We start from the raw sequence: 17634 nt of genomic DNA, 5'->3' as shown, positions 1-17634 counted from the left end.
CCTAGAATTGGAGAGCAGAAGCAGATCATGAAATCACATGAATTACAATAGATGTGTCTGGTGTAAAACTGAAAATGGAAATGGACCCAGGGTCAATGTTGTCTACAATTTCAGAGGCTGACTATAAACAGACTATTTTCTAGGATATCATTGGAGAAGACCTCAGTGATGCTAAAGACCTACACAGACAAAAGTCTCTCTCCCAAAGGCAAATTTAAAGTAAATGTGTCGTGTAGTGGCCAAACACAGCAGTTAGAACTTTATGTATTGAAAAGTGGAGGGCCAGCACTTTTTGGATGTGAATGGTTTAGATAATTCAACTAGACTGGCACTCAATCAAAGCTCTCAGTGTGGCATCAACAGGCAACTGAAGCCCAAATGGTAGCACTGAACAGAGACTGTCACAGCTGCTTAATGCTAATCAGAAACTGTTTGAGAACAGAACAGATAAACAGATCAAAGACTTGGCCAAAACAAGCCAAAAAATTCAAAATGCAGCCCCACAAGCACTGTGTGAGTGGCCGTCATCACCGTGGCAAAGAGTACCTATTGACTTACTGTGGATGCTCATTCAAAGTGGCTGGATGTCATGCCAATGAAGTCAACCACATCAGCAAAGATCATCTCTGCTCTGAGGTCTATCTTTGCCGGAAACAGCTTACGTGGACAAATTGTGAGTGACAATAGACTATAATACACGTAAAAAGAACTCTAACTGTTGATGAAGAGAAATGGCTTCGGACATTTCAAGACAGCTCCTCACCCCCAGCAATGACTGGGTTAGCTGAAAGGTTTATCCTAACCTTAAGGAAGTCCATGAAAGCAATGGACAAAGAGGACACTTCTCTATAGCACAAGATGGACAATTTCCTTTTTCTGTGAACTGAACCTTTAGAACTGTGAAGTTAGTTATGGACTGTTATTGTGAAAGCATGTTTATTTGGAATATGGGTTTATGAAAGGGAAATTGAATCTTTTGGACATATACAATTTTAAAGAAGGAGGAAATGTAATGTATGGATCTATTTCCTTTAGAGCAATGACTCCCATCTCCCAGCACTATGTATTGATCTGTTGTCTATGCATGCTCATTATTCTCCCTTTTTCTTCTCACTACAATGCGAATACACTAGTTAAAGCCATCTCCCACGTGTGTGCTTTTGCTTGATTGATATGTAGTTGTGCACAGACACAAAAATGGCCATTGAGTATGGATGTATTGATTCAAAACTGAATTGAGTTGAATTTCTGTTGCAAATTGAGAGATTTTGACAGAGTTAAAAGATGCAACTGACAGGATTTGGAATGTACAGCTTGAAAGAGTGGAAGTAGATTCAATAGAAAATTAAAAAGACGTGTTTGCCCTATTGTAGGTGGTGAGGGTTCTATCCTTATGATGGAGAGAATATCCAGCACACAGCAAGTCCCTGAATTCTATCAAGTTCTACACATGACTGTGGATCAAACAACAGAATCTTGTTTTATGCCAGTCAGCTGCTCTATTGCATATTGCCAGAGCAATATTCTCTTTGAATGTTGTCCCTGCAGCCCATTTGGTTTTAGTCAAAAGCTACCTGGACATCGAGGATTTAGAGTCTCTTGCTACTCTGCTATTGGGTGGAGTTGCCAAGTGCACTCAGCAAAGCAACATGTGTATACCGAATATAAGCTTAACCCTGTGAAATCAGAAATTCCTTGCAAAGCCAGAAATTCTTCTGACAATAATTTTCATAGGAAGTATCATATGAAAGGCAGATAATAGTGCTGAAGATGAGGTAGCTAATTTACAAGTAGAGGCAATGTGTAGTGAGGAAAAGCTATTGATCGGGCAAAATTGCAATCAACAGGATGAGTTGCAATGTAAAAGGCAGACAAAATTGAGAAGGGTGACTACAGGACTGAAGCTGTTGTATTTGAATATGTGCAGTACAGGTTTCCCCCGCCATCCAAAGGTAGAGCGTTCCTATGAAACGGTTCGTAAGCCGGTATTTCATAAAGCGAAGAAGCAATTACCATTTATTTATATGGGAAAATTTTGTGAGCATTCGCAGTCCCAAAAATAACCTACCAAATCGTGCCAAATAACACATAAAACCTAAAATAACAGTAACATATAGTAAAAGTAGGAATGATATGATAAATACACAGCTTATATAAAGTAGAAATACTTTTCCACAATCATTGCCTGAACTGTTCTCCGTAGCAAAAATCTCACGCAAGCGCCGTCAGGAAAAACATGGCACAAGCGCTCTCCAGTAACCTTTAAGCTATGAAGCTGCCAAATCATACCAAATAACACGTAAAAATACACAGCCGATATAAAGTAGAAATAATATATGTACAGTGTAGTATCACTTACGGGAATCGGGAAGACAGCTTGCCGAGCACACTGATGATGGTGTGTAGACTGAGTCGTCAGAGTTTGGGTGGTACAGTGGTCCTCACCCTCTGGGCAGCGAACCGATACCGATCCACGAGGCACGCAGGGGTACAGCGGTAGCCAGGACACACACAGTACATCTTTAAGAAAAAAGCCGAAATAAACATGCTAATTAATTAGGTGCCACCCGGCATGTAATTGTCGGCCCAGATCAGAGGCGATTGCCGATGCATCGCCTCTGATCTGGGCTGACAATTACATGTTGGGTGGCACCTAATTAATTAGCATGTTTATTTCAGCTTTTTTCTTAAAGATGTGCTGTGTACCTCCCGGCTACCGCTGCATTCTCCGCGAATTGGTATCTGTCCGCGGCCTGGGGTTTGGGGTGGTGGGACACTCATCATCTCATCATCGTCTGTTTCCATTAGGGCAGGCAGCTCATCTTCTCCTATGACTGCCCACCTCGATGTCGAAGGTCGAGGTTCGTCATCTGCTGTGGCTGATGGGGAAGGCTTGCTTGACTGCTGAACCTCGCACATTTTTCTATCATACAGTTCTTTGTAAGGACTCCAAACATCCTGCAAATATCCCCTAAACCTACGTAACCTTCCAAAATTAAAGTCGTACTTTATCACTGCAGCGAAGATCTCACGCAGTTGCTTCACGTTCATTTCGCTACTGCATTCGGTTTTGATTGTTATCCTTTCCTCTTCCGATTGCATCAGCTCTTCATCTATCAGTTCTTGGTCATGGGATACCAAAACCTCTTCAATGTCATCTTCGTCAGCTTCCACAAGCCAAACTCATGTTGTCCTTACTTCGTTCACCACGATCAAAACACTTAATTATGTCTAGTTTTACACTAAGTGTAACACCCTTATGAGCTCCTTCAAGCTCTTCCGACACCTTACAACTCCTCTTGCAAATAGCTGCTCACAGGCACATGTTTAAGCAATGTCTGCGAGAATGCCGTTCCTGATCCGGGGGAGAGTGGCTGCTCGGGGCGCGCACTGCCTTTTATCGCGCGCTGATTTTTTTCATAACAGTGAAAACACTTTCTGTTAGCGAAAACAGGGAACTAATGTAGGTCTTTCGTAACAGTGAGGTTTCGTAAAGTGAATGTTTGAAAAGCGGGGGACACCTGTATACGGAATAGGGTTGATGAACTTGCAACACAGTTGCAGATTGGCAGGTATGATGTTGTAGGCATGACTAAATCATGGCTGAAAGATTCTACCTGGGAGCACATTGTATTGAAAGGATAGGCAAAAGGCAGAGGGGGTGTTGTTGCTCTGGTAAAAATAAAATCAAATCATTAGAAAGAAGTGTCATAGGGTTAGAAGGTGTTGAATCATTATGGATAGAGCTAAGGAACTACAAGGGTAAAAAACCCTGATGGGAGTTGTATATAGACAGCCACCCCCTCCCAGCACTAGTAAGGGCATGGTCTACAAGTTACATCGGGGAATAGAAAATACATGCCTAAAGGGCAATGATATAGTAGTCACGGAGGACTTCAATATGCAGGTAGATTGGGAAAATCAGGTTGGTGCTGGAATACAGGAAGGGGAACTTTTAGAGTGCCTATGAGATGGCTTTTTAAGAGTAGCTCGTGTTTGAGCCCACTAGACGATCAGGTATTCTGAACTGGGTGCTGTGCAATGAACCAGAATTGATTAAAGAGCTTAAGGTAAAGGAACCTTTTGTGTTTGGCAGAGCCGGGCCTGTACTCACTGGAATTTAGAAGAATGCAGGAGGATCTCACTGAAACCTTCTGAATGTTGAAAGGACTAGATAAGGTGGATGTAGGGAGGATGTTTCCTCTGGTGGGTGTGTCCAGAATTAGAGGGCACAGTGTCAAATTTGAGGAGTGACTTTTTAGCCAAATGGTAGTGATCCTGTGGAATGCTCTGTGGGTATATTAAAAGCAGAAGTTGAGATTTTCCTGATTGGTCAGGGCATCAAAGAGTATGGTGAGTAGACAGGTGTAAGGGGTTGAGTAGGATCCAGGACCAGCCATGATGGGATGGTGGAGCAGACTCGATGGGCTGAATGGTCTAAGTGTCTGTAAAGTTGCAGGTTATCCTGGTAGTAATGGGGGGGGGCTTTATTTGGCAGTGATGAAGATTTTGGCACGAAGGAATTATTTTCCTTTTTGTTGGCTTCTGTAGCTTTCTGAAGGGTATTTCCACTGCATCAATATAGTGTAGGTTTACCTGAGGATTAAGGAAGCATGTCTCGTGAGGGAAACTATCACACCAATGTATTGTACATGATACATGAAGGCAAGCAGTGGGAACATCAAATTTGATTAAAATAATTTTACCCAATGGAGTAAGGGTTAAGAAGCTTACATTACATGTCTCTGGTCTTGTCTGTAGTCTCCCAGTGGGGAATGGTGCGCTTTGTGACAATGTAGGAATATGAAACACATTGTACCAAAATAGGAGGGGCTTTCTAAAGGTTGGAAAACATTTGCAGGAAGTTAGCTTTGAGAAGGAGATGGGATTTTTTTGCAGTCTTTTGTACAGCAATACTCTCTACAGATATTTGCATCCCTACCACCACAACTGTGACATTATATTTTCTGTTTTAGTCATTTCTCATCCATCCAAACTTTGTGTGATCCAAACCTGTGTAAATCAATGTGATAAACACAAGAGATTCTGCTGGAAATCCAGAGTAACATGCACTAACTGCTGGAGGAACTCAGCAGGCAGGCAGCATCTATGGAGATTAACCAAATAGTTATCATCTTGGGCCAAGACCCTTCTTCAGGACTGGAAAGGAAGGGGGAAGATGACAGAATAAAAAGGTGGGGGGAGAGGAAGGAGAATAGCTTGAAACGACAGGTGAAACCATTTGGGTGGCAAAGGTAAAGAATTGGAAGAGAAGGAACCTGATAGGAGAGGAGAAAGGGAAGGAGGAGGGGCACTAGGGAGAGGTTATAGGCATGTGAGAAGAGGTAAGAGGCCAGAGTATTTTTTTAATGGAATGGGGAAATCGCTATTCACGCCATCAGGTTGGAAGCCAGAGGAAATGTCATGTGTTGGCCGTCCACCATGAGGATGGCCTCATTGTGTCACAAGAAGAGGGCGTGGACCAACATGTCGAAAGGGAATGGAAATCAATTCCTCCTCTTCGACTTTCCACCAGGATCATGGAGATGAATATTTTTGTGACATGTACCTATTCAATTAGCCTTCTGACCAAGGTGCAGAGAAGAGCGGACAGGGGATTATCGTTAATCTCGAATGAGTGTGAGTGTTAAACATTTTAATCATAGCTGATCTGCCTGGATATAAAAAAGGGATGAATGAGGATGGCGTGGGGGGGGGGCGGTGGTGTGGGAGGAAATTGCAGTGTTCGTAGAACTGTGAGACTCTAACACAGAAGTTACTGGAAATCTTCTCCTCTCTGATACTTAAAACAAGTTTTCCTTACTTTATTCCAGTCTGACAAAAGTTCACTGGCTTGAAACATGAACTCTTCCTTTCTCCCTGCTGAGAATACTTTGATGATCCAGTGCAGAGGAAAAATCAGGCTGATTACCTCTCATTGGAGCTGTCATATTCTGAGACAAACAGGAAGGAAAGGTTATCTGAAATTGTTGCAATGAGGGCCTAGACTAAAGGTGAGAGAGTCGTCATATTAGGCTTCGCTACAGTCTAAGAGACTTGAAACTGCAGAGAGGCAAATGGAAGCTCAGAGTCATCCTATAGTCCAACCTCCACTCAGCAGCATGAAATATTTTCTCTGCATAGATTTCCAATGCTTTCCATTTTTATTTAATATTTACCTATGTAAGCTTTGGAATTTTATGTTAGGTAGGATTCTCCATAATATTCATCTTGTGCTCCCATATCAGATTTTAGATGGATTGTAATTGTTCATATTAGAGCCCTGTAAAAAAAAAGTAGTTCAAGCCAGAACAGCAGATTAAAGATTTTTTTTCAATCAGCGATTCCTTTTCAAAGAGGGTAAACAAAAGGATCATGATTCAGCAAAAATATCTTCCTATTCACTAAAAGTAATTGCCATTTTTTCTTGGGTGGAGATTTTATTTCATTGTTTTATTGTGATTCAGAAAGTAAAGTCATTTTTCCAACAGCCAAGCATATTTGCTGTAATGTATTGAGAGAGTGGGTTTCCAGTTAATACTTGGTGTGCTCCCATTCTCATATACGCTATTGTTCAATTCTACAAATACGACTATGTTGTCTTTAGGATGTGGCAGAGTTGGCAAAGCAGGAATTGTTTCAGGTTATCCTCAGAACAACAAATGTCTAATGGCAAAACTAGTGTAGATGTAGCCATGCCTCCTCTGTGCCATAGTTACCTTGATTTTAAATTTCTGAGAAGTATGTATGTAATTTGTGATTGTATTGTATTGTAAATCAAATTGGTGGTTTGATTTCACTTTCTCATGAGGTGGTGAATATGCAATTTTTCCAGCAGCTCCTGGTTTCTGCCCTTATGTTACTAGGTGTATTGGTAGTGGTTATTACTCAGCTACAGTGAAAAGGTTTTGTTTCAGTGCCATGCAAGCAGATCATGCCGTACATAGATATATCACTTAGGATTAAATTAGTACAGAGTATTCAATTAGACTGTAGAACGTGTTTATTTGTATCCAGTCCAGTGACATAATCATTACAATATTCTAGTTCAAGACAGATAATAGACAAAGAAAAGATTGAAGAAACCTACTGAAAAAACACTCTACTTTAAGATCAACTGACCTTAAATAGTCAAGTCACAATATGCAGGCAGCTTGCAAGGAGACTATCCTCCTTATTCACTGAAGCACATGAGAAAATAGTCCTCACACTCAACAATCAGCTGGCAAGGGTCATCCGACAATAAAGATTGTTCTCCAACGATACAGACTTATGGCAAGACTTGGGAAACCCTTTGGGAGAAGGAAATATGTTTATGATGAAATTCACCATTCCTGTAAAATAGCCAGCACCACCATCGATCAATTCAGAAGAAGCGTGTTTGGTGATCAAGCACTCAATGCCATGAAGCTCATTATCAGAAGTAATCCTTGCCCTCCTAAATACATTGAAAACTCAACTTTCAGCTGACACTCCATGATCCAGAAAAGATACCATCCATGCAAAGTTCTCTTCACTCCCTAGAAGAACAAATGATTCAATGTTATTGTCCTATTCTAGGGCAACATCTGCAGTAACTCTGTTCAGATTACCTGGGGAGAACTCCCCAGGGTACCCAAATAGTTCAAAACTGGAAATGTGCCTGCAAACGAAGTTCCCACACAGCAGAAGATGCTCACAGCAGCCGGTAAATCAACCATCATCCCCGATCTCCCAAATGCTTGTTCATACTGTACGTATGGGTTGCACATAAGTTTGCTATTTATAAGCCAGGAGGACCTATATTAAGGTCCTAGTTAACTTAAGTTTTTACTGTTGGCATGTCATGGCACTCTTATGCAGACACAAGACACCATAAGGATTTGCTTTATTCTGAGTTCTGTCTTAGGAAGAGGTTACCAGGTACAGAGTACATTCAAAGGTGTGCTTAGATCTCCCTTGAAATAAAAATGGAACATTCTCATTGACTTTTGGGAACTCCTGGTTCATAACTGTTCAAAGTGGATAAAGCACAACTGGAATGGTATTGAGAGTACATACGTTGGACTATTCATAAATGTAGAAGGTGTGCACAACTTCATGAGCTACTCACCTGCCCCTCTGTCAGGTAGCTTCTGCTCCATCTGTGGAAGAGCCTGTGCTTCCCGCATTAACATCACGAGTACCTCAGTGTTCACAGATCTGGAGTGGAAGGAAGTCAACCTCCATTACAAGGGATTGCCTGAGAGTCTTCTGGCATGTTGGTTTTTCATTTTGAGCATTTCTGATGCTTTCAGCGATCTTTAATTCCATAATCTTATGATTTATTTACAGTATGCTTAAAAAAATTCTTAGGTTATGACAATATAATGGGCTGTGTTCATCAGACCCAAAAGACCCAAACAATTCGTGTGTCCTGTAAATATGGTAATACACTTGCAAGAACAACGAAGCCTAATTTGAGCCTAATTTATCATAAAATAGAAAGCATAAATAAACCACTCTACATACTTTCATACTAAGTTACATAGATTTTGGGGCTAGCATCTGTAGTCTCTACTTGATTGTTGGTGTTGTTGGAGGGACTCTGAATACTGACTCATGAAATCTTCGTGGATCTATCCTCGGCAGCGATTGCCATCCCTTGGTCTAGGTGAAGACCCAAAACCAAGTGAAAGGTGCTCAGTAAGTAAGGGTTCACTCCATAAGCATTGTGAGGCACACAGAGACAGACAAACTCTTAAAACTTTTGTTCACATGCCCCTAACTCAGCATGATTTCTATAGGAGTTCCACAAGCATTAAGAGACACACAGAGACAGATAAGCTCTTTGCTTTTTGGTTCTCCTACCACTGTTGCGTGAGACCAAGAAAAATTTCAGCTGCTATCAGCAAACATTTAACAAACCTATAGTGTTTAACTTGTACAGACACTTTACATGCTGCAAGCTCACAAAGAGTTAAAGCATCATTTGGGATTGTTCAGACCTTCATCCAATAGCATTACAAAACTGAGTAACACGCAACATAGACAACATCAACTGCATTTCTAGAACAAATCCATGTCATTGTGTTTAAACATTTATTTTCTGTTAAATGTTCCCAATAGAGTCATTGAGTCAAAATTGTACAGCACAGAAACATGCTCTTCATCCCACCATGTCCATGCCTACTGTTAGGCTCATCCATACTAATCCCATTTGCCAGTGTTAGTTCTGTATCATATACCTTGCCTATTTAGGTATCTGTCCATTTGCTAATTTAATGTAGTATTAGTATTTGATCGTGCCAGCACCTCTGCTGGTGTATTCCAGATACCAACCACTCTCTATGAAGAAAATGTACCCATCAAATATCCTTTAAAACTCCTTCCTCTCAGTTTAAAGGTATACCTTCTTGTTTTTATAACCCAAACACGGGAGAAATATTTTTCACAATATACCCCGTTTATGTACCTCATACGTTGACTGTACTTCTTCCTAGAGATGCTGCCTGGCCTGCTGCGTTCCCCCAGCAACTTTTATGTGTGTTGCTTGAAATTCCAGCATCTGCAGATTTCCTCGTGTTTATCTCATAGTTTTGTATACTTTGATCAGGTCACAGCACAGGCTACTACACTTCAGTGAAAACAAGCTCAGCCTGTCTGCTATCTCTCCATAACTGTAGTCCTCCAATCCAAGCAACAACCTAGCAAATCATCTTTGTAATCCCTCCAGAACAATCATATCCTTCCTATAGTGTGGTGACCATAAATTCATATAATGCACTAAGCATAGCCTATCTAGGGTTCTGTAAGGTTGCAATATGAAATCCCAACGCTCACAATCTGTTTCCTGCCCTATAAAGGCAAGCATGTCATATGACTTCTTCATAACCCGCTTGACGGGACTGGATTCCTAGGTCTCTATTCACCATCATTCCTTGGTGTCCTATCCCCATTGGACTGGCAAACTTACTATTTAATGATGATGTGCAGTGTGTTATGTAATAATTATTAGAAATCTGAAAGAAATATTGAGATTGTAAGGAATACTTGTAAAGTTCTTAGGAAGCAAAATCAAAATGTAAAGGACTCAAAGGAACCATGTTCAGGACAACTAAAATTGAATAAGAATGAGGCATGTTTCTTTATAGATAAACACACTTACTCAGTTTTCTGATATTCATTGATTTCAAGTACTGTAGCACAACCAAAATCTCCCCTTTGGCGTTATGTTCCTAACCAAATTAGTCAAAGATTTCCTGCCTAAAGGAATTGAAGCACTTGCCAAGGGCTCTCTGAGTTGGACAGCTGCTAATTAATAATTCTTTGTAAAGTAATAATTTTAGTATAATGTGACTACATTGAGAGCCAACTATGATGGTGTTGGGTGTGCTGCCTGCTAAGTTCTAAACTCAAATGAAGATCTTAAGCCCTATCGGATATAAATAGGCATGAATATTCTCACTAAAAGGAGATTATATTGTAACTACCCAATCTTCAAAGACTAGTAGTTTACTTCCCTGTCTATTCTCCACGGTGAGCTTAGCTGCCAGTGCACATTATTTGAGCAGTGGGTTCACTCTCCCTTCAAAGGAGAAGATACTTCCAGTTAACAAAGCAGTTTAAAACACAATTCATTTATCTTCAGTGATAAACATTTTAAACCAAACAGCATTCTTAGAACACATGTAAAATTCACATGTCTTTCACATTTCTACCTTAAATATTTCCAGATTACAAACCATTTCTAAAACACAAAAGACAAAGGATTTTCAGGTACAGTTCCTATAAACTAAAATTGCCTACCAATGACGCAGATGAACAAATAGTTTGTTGCAGATATTGAAGCCAGCGGAATGGATTCTAATTCACCTTGTGTATTTTCCATGCTTCTTGATGTTTCTTACCCCAATCTGAACTTCCTTGGATGACCACACATGTATGATATTTCTTCAGAGATTCTTTTTACACAAGGTCTAAAAGCTTATTGCAGACACAGTTCCCAGGATACACAATTAATGCAGTGAATCTAACTTACTTGATTACATATAACTCCCAACATGAATAGATCAGTTTTTAATATGTTAAATGGTATTATCCATCTGGTCTGCAAATAAGCAACTTAATCAGTGTTGTCTGTTTTGAAACAAGCTAAATTAAATAACCCATTTTCTTACACAACACTCTTCAGGAGTAATAAATCAGGTGTAGTGAGCTATATCAGCTTTTTAGAGACTGAGCACCTGCAATAGTGCCTTAAGAAGTACTCAGGCACCTCAAGTATTTTCATATTTTCCAATTTAAAATATATTGAATTAGGAATTTTTTCAGCTAACCTACAAAACATTGTAGCAAATCAAAAGAAAAAACCCAAAATCTGTCAACAATTTTAAACCAAAAATTGAGTATGAAAATCTATACATTCCCTTTGTAAATACTATGCTAACTTTCCTCAGGTGCAATATACTCTATTACTTTACCGATTCACCCAATTTACTGATGTAGCAAACTGGAAGATTACTTGTTTCAATGAATTCATTAGAATAAATACTTCCCTTCTCTCTGTAAGGTTCTACAGTATAATAGATCTTAACAGGCCAGCTCAAAATATCAATACAAAAGAACATTCAAGACAAGTCAAGAAAATGATAATATTGAAGCACAGATCTGGGGAAGACCATCTCAAAGGTGCTGAATGTACCTTGGAATTCAGTGCAGTCCATTGTGAAGCCCAAGCCACACTGCCTAGGTCAGAGAGGAATGGCAGTTGTATGAGAGACTACTGTGATATCACCACTCACTCTGAGTGAGCTGAAGAAGTCACTGACTGCAACTGGAGAAGAATTTCAAGTCCTTCACAGAAATGGTACTTATGAAAGGTTGGGAATGAAGAAGCCCTGACAAAGAGAAAAACATCCTTGCACATAAAGACTTTGCAAAGTGTCACTGAGAAAATACTGTAAAGATGTGGAAGAAGGAGGAGACTAAAGTGGAACTTTTTAGCCTCAACAATCAGTGGTATGTGTGGAGTAAATCTATTACTACGCCTCAGCCGGTTAGCACTATCCCTACTGTAAAGTATGGTGGCGGTAGTTTCATGCTATGAGGATACTTTTCAGCAGCAGGGAATGGAAATATGATCAGGATTGATGGGAAGATGAATGCTGCTAAGTACAGAGAACCTGGGTAAAAAACCTGCTAGCCTCGCAGTAAAGCTTAAACTAGGGAGGGATGTTCATCTTTCAGCAGGACAAGCAACCATGGAGAGGCTTCAAATGAAGAAAATTGCTATCATTGAGTGGCCCAGTCAGAGTTCTGACATTAAACTGATTAAACATTTCTGGCAAGACCTCAAGATTTCTGACCGCCCCCACTTTCCAACTAACCTAGCACATCTTGAGCAATTTTGCAAGGAGGAATTGGCAAATCTTGCTCCATCATGTTGTGTAAAGCTAATAAAGACTTATCCAAAAAGACTACTGGTTGTAATAGCTGTCAGAGGTGGTTCAATTAAGTACTGAGCAAAGGGAGATGAATACCTTTGAACTGCCGACATTTCAGGTTTTGAATTTTTAGTTTTTCATGCGTTACAATTGTCCCTGCTTTTTGAGCTCTACTGTGAAAAAAAGGAACATCAGATTCACAAATAAAAACTATCAGTTGAATTGATCAAAGTCTCTGGTTATAATACTCATTTCTGTAAGCAAAGGGGTGGGGGCCAAATACTTTTACAATGCACTATAATCATAGAGCTTGTTTGCAAAGCCGCATTTATAAATTCAAGCTGATTACTGCTATCCATTTATGAACACTGACTCCCATTTATGACCAGAAGCTAAACGAAACATAGTTTGAAGTTTATATACAACTCTTTCGTCTTACAAGTGGCAGCTGCTGTGTTTAGAAAGTGATTTTTGCAAAACATAAAATCCCCTGGGTCAGGAAACAAGTATCCATCAGATTCCCCCTCTTGATAACAAAGATTTCTAACCCTGCTTCTTGCTATAGATATCAGCTTCAAGATCAAAACTCCTCCCAAGACATCCCTTGGAAGCGGACGCTTACTCTGAAACCATTCTTGTGGGTTTGCAGTGCTAGAAAGGCTCGCTTCTGTCTGATGCTCAAAGAACTCATTGAGTACTTCCCAATGTAAGAGTTCCTGTGTGCTTTTCTCTTTAGAGTATCCATTTCCTCAATCCCAGCTGCACACATTTCCCAAATTTCAAAGCAATCTCACCAAGTTAATTTGCCATAAACACGCGACAATGACGCGTCAATGTCTATAAGTCCATCATTAAAATTTTCTTACCCACAAATAGTTCTTGCTGTTTCTTTGATGCAAGCTTGAATCACTGTCTCTGTTGCCACCAGTTCATTGGGTCAGCTGGCAATGTCTCTCACTAAGCTGAAGGTAGTTCATCTCTTTCACAGGGGTGTTTACATTGCCTTCGATACACGGCATGACTTTACTCAGGTTTCCTGAAAATGAGTCTTGTAAACAAGTTACTAATTGTGTATTCCTGTCTTCTTTTGCCTAAGGATTAGTAATTCCACATTTTAATTATAGAAAATTATATCCATCATCTACATGACTTCACAATATAATAACATACATAAAAAATAAAACATTTAAAGAAGTATGGAAGAATGCAGTTCCTCTAATGAGGATTCTGTCTATACCTTAAATTCTAGGCACCCAGAGAAAGAATGTCAAAACATAGAGGTTGGTTATGTCCCTCGTATGGTGTAAACATCAATTGATATGCTGTAACTTAACATTCTGACATCAACCAAGCCAACTGCATAAGGGTTTTTTTTGGATACTTTCTAAGGATTTAATTTATATTTTTTAATCAACAGAGTCATGCCACACTTTATGCATACCTGACAGTCCTTATGATCCAATGTGTATCCTTGGACATTAAGCTCCCAACTCCAATCTTTTTTCAGCCATGACTCAGTGAAGCCCACAATGTCATACCTACCAATCTCTAACTGTGCAACAAGATCATCTGCCTTATTCCATATGGTGCATGCATTTAGATATAACACCTTCAGTCCTGTATTCATTACCCTTTTTAATTTTGCCCCCATGTTACACTTCAATTCATCCCACTGACTACAATTTTGACCTATCATCTGTCTGTCCTTCCTGACAGTCTCACTGCGCACTGTCTCTTCTTATAAACCAACTGTCCTATCCTCGGCCGTATCACTCTGATTCCAATTGCCTTGCCTAATTACTTTAAACCCTCCCCAAGGGATCTAGTAAACTTGCCTGCAAGGATATTAGTGCCCATTGTAACCCATCCCTTTTGTACAAGTCATATCTTCCCAATGATCTAGCCATCTGAAGCCCTGCCCCCTGCACCAGTTTCTCAGCCACACATTCATCTGCCAAATCATCCGATTCTGGCCCTCACTGACGTGTGGAGCAGTCAGCAATCCCAACATCACCACCTGGGAGATTCCGCTTTTCAGTTTTCTAACTAGTTTTCTAAATTCTCTCTTCAGGACCACCGTGCTTTTCCTACCCATGTCACTGGTGTCAATGTGTATCAATACTTCAGTCTGCTCACTCTCCCCTGTAGAATGGTGTGCACCTGATCCAAGATATCCCTGACCCTGGCATCTGGGAGGCAATATACAACCCAGGTATCAACACTATCAAGCCTTCAAAACTAATCAATAAGGTTCAAGTCCTAGGCCTCAATACCTTGTGCAACTGATCCTTGATTTTCTCACTTGCAAACCCTAGTCAATTTAGATTGGCAGCAACATCTCCTCCACAATCACCATCAGTACAGGTGCACCACAAGAACTGTGTGCTTAACTCCCTGCTCTACTCACTTAATGCATATGACTGTGAGGCTAAGCACAGCTCCAATGCCATATTTAAGTTTTCTAACACCACCACTGCCATGACGTTTCCAGCTTACAGGAAAGAGAGTGTAAATTTTGCTGAGTGGAGCCACAACAACAGCCTCTCATTCAATGTTAGCAAGATGATTCTTGAATTCAGGAGGAGGAAACCAGAGGTCTGTGAGCTAGCCCTCACTGGAGGAATCAGAGATGGGGAGGGCCAGCAACTTTAAATTCCTTGGTGTTATCATTTCAGAGGATCTGTCCTGGATCCAGCATGTAAATGTCTTTGCAAAGAAAGCATGGCTGCGCATCTACTATCTTAAAAGCTTGTGAAGATTCTGCATGATATCTAAAACTTCGATGAGATTCTATCGGTGTATGGAGAAGAATTTATTGACTGGTTGCATCATGGACTGGTATGGAAACACTCTAATGCCCTGGAACGGAAAATCCAACAAAAAGTAGTGGATACCGCTCAGTCCATCGCAGGTAAATCCCTCTCCACTGTTGGGCACATCTAAGTGAAACATTGTTGCAGGGAACCAGCATTGATTCTATTATGGATTTATTGAGTACGCCAACAAGAAAATGAATCTCCGAGATATATATGGTGACAGATATGTACTTGGATAATAAACTTACTTATCTGAGCTCATATAGTGCTGATCCAAACTCCCTGATATTGTGGTATCTTTAGGGCACTCACCATTGCTCCCAATCTCCTGCTTAATCCTTTAAGGAGATTTGCAGATCATCCACTTTTTATAGGCTTGTTCTATAGTACAGTGTTAGAGGAAGCTTTCCCAAATTCTTTGTCAAGACCTTTTGTGGAAATTCTGAGGGAGCCAGGTCCACATTATTGTTATCCATCCAGATTAAAGGCAAAGCAGTCTAGTGGCATGGCTCATTCAAATACACAACGTGCAGCATGTGGGAACTTTAGGTCATTACTTATGATTCGTAACCTGAAATGCGGAAACTGTTGTCAAGTGGAAAAGCTTGAGCTCCAGGTTTGAACGCATAGAGTAACAGAATTATACAACAGTGAAACGGCCCCTTCAGTCCTACTCATCCAGACAGTCATTTATGTCGTAAAAATTCTGTAGGAAGAAATCAGCAAGCCAAGCAGCACTTGTGGAGGCATACACAAGCTTGGCGATTCTGCCTTGAGATTGTATTCTTCCTATGACAAACATTTCTATGTTCACAGGTGTAATTCTTGGTAGCATAAAGCCTCCTTCATGGCTGGATTACAGATATCACTGAAATGAAAAGAAAGAAGGATGACTTTTGATAGCTGGAATAGATTCCTGGGACCTGCACAGTTTGGATTGACTGCAGATGAAAATAATTAGAACCTAGGCTTTCTCACTGATGCTGTGATGAGCTGGGGGCAGGGCAACTATCACCACTGACAATGAGGAAGCAGGCTGATTCAGGGGATGAGCCATGAAGGGTCATTGTGAGGCACAACATGTTCGAGCTAGGGTCACAGACAGAGTTTGTATTGTTGCTGGAGATGGAGTAAGTGACTTGGAGAGGAACCGAAGCGGAGGAGTTTTGATGCCTGTCCACCTGATCTGAGTATGAGGTTGGATTGCTCCAAACGCCAAGCTGACGCGGTGAGATCAAGAATGGCTTTGGCCCAAGCATATCGTGGCACCGGGAACCAGATTCTAGACTGGGGTACTACCCCAGTGTTTGGATAATTTAAACACCAGTCCAGATAGACAGGAAAGCCCAAGTGTTGGGAACAGAGGCAAAGGTCGGGCTGATTTCACTCATTCTCCCCAGCATCGAGCACATCTACATGGAGTGCTGTTGCAGGAAACCAGCATTCTTCACCAAAGACCCCCACCTCTGCCGCTACCAAGGCCATGCTCCCTTCTCTCTGCTGCCATCAGGAAGAAGGTACAGAAGCCTCGGGATACACAGCACCAGGTTCAGGAACAGTTCTTATTACTCAACCATCAGGCTCTTGAAGCATTTCACTCAACTTTACTTGCCCCATTGCTACACTGTTCCCACTGAAATGAACTCACTTAGGCCATAAGACCATAAGGGATGGGAGCAGAATTAGACCATTCAGTCCATCAAGTCTGCTGTGCCATTCCATCATGGCTGATCCTGGATCCCACTCAACCCCATACACCTGCCTTCTTGCCATATCCTTTGATGCCCTGACCGATCAAGATATTATTAATTTCTGTCTTAAATATACCTACGGACTTGGACTCCGCCACAGTTGGTGGCAGAGCATTCTACGGATTCGCTATTCTCTGGCTAAAAGAACTCCTCCTTACATCTGTTATAGAAGGCTGTCCCTCAATTTTGAGGCTGTGCCCTCTAGTTCTAGATACCCCCACCATAGGAAACATCCTCTCCACATCCACCTTATCTAGTCCTTTCAACTTTCAAAAGGTTTCAGTAAGATCCCCCCGCGTTTTTCTAAATTCCAGTGAAAACAGACCCAAAGCTGCCAAATGCTGCTCATATTTAACCCCTTCATTCCCAGTATCATCCTCATGAACCTCCTCTGGATTCTGTCCAATGGCAACACATCCATTCTGAGATATGGGGCCCAAAACTGTTGACAATATTCCAAGTGCAGCCTGATTAATATCTTATAAAGGCTCAGCATTATCTCCTTGATTTTATATTCTACTCCCCTTGAAATAAATGTCAAAATTGCATTTGTCTTCTTTACTACAGACTCAACCTGTAAATTAACGTTCTGGGAGTCTTACACAAGGACTCTAAAGTCCCTCAGCACCTCTAATGTTTGAACTTTATCCCCATTTGGATAAT

At 40.8% G+C, this 17634-nt stretch overlaps 1 protein-coding gene and 1 long non-coding RNA gene across 4 annotated transcripts in view; one reads left to right on the top strand and one right to left on the bottom strand.

Annotated features, from left to right (window-relative positions):
• Positions 1-17634, top strand: part of ndst3 (N-deacetylase/N-sulfotransferase (heparan glucosaminyl) 3) — a 726179-nt gene that overhangs the window by 427417 nt on the left and 281128 nt on the right. The window lies entirely within an intron of this gene.
• LOC140194678 (uncharacterized) lies at positions 7097-16058 on the bottom strand. The gene is made up of 4 exons (XR_011885262.1): positions 15533-16058; positions 13271-13452; positions 8093-8181; positions 7097-7520 (listed from the first exon to the last, which is right to left on the bottom strand). It is a non-coding gene; the product is annotated as an uncharacterized lncRNA (long non-coding RNA).

The sequence above is a fragment of the Mobula birostris genome, chromosome 3 (genome assembly GCF_030028105.1).
Source record: "Mobula birostris isolate sMobBir1 chromosome 3, sMobBir1.hap1, whole genome shotgun sequence".
NCBI classification, from domain to species: Eukaryota; Metazoa; Chordata; class Chondrichthyes; order Myliobatiformes; family Myliobatidae; genus Mobula; species Mobula birostris.
This window is presented reverse-complemented; position numbering and strand designations above follow the sequence as displayed.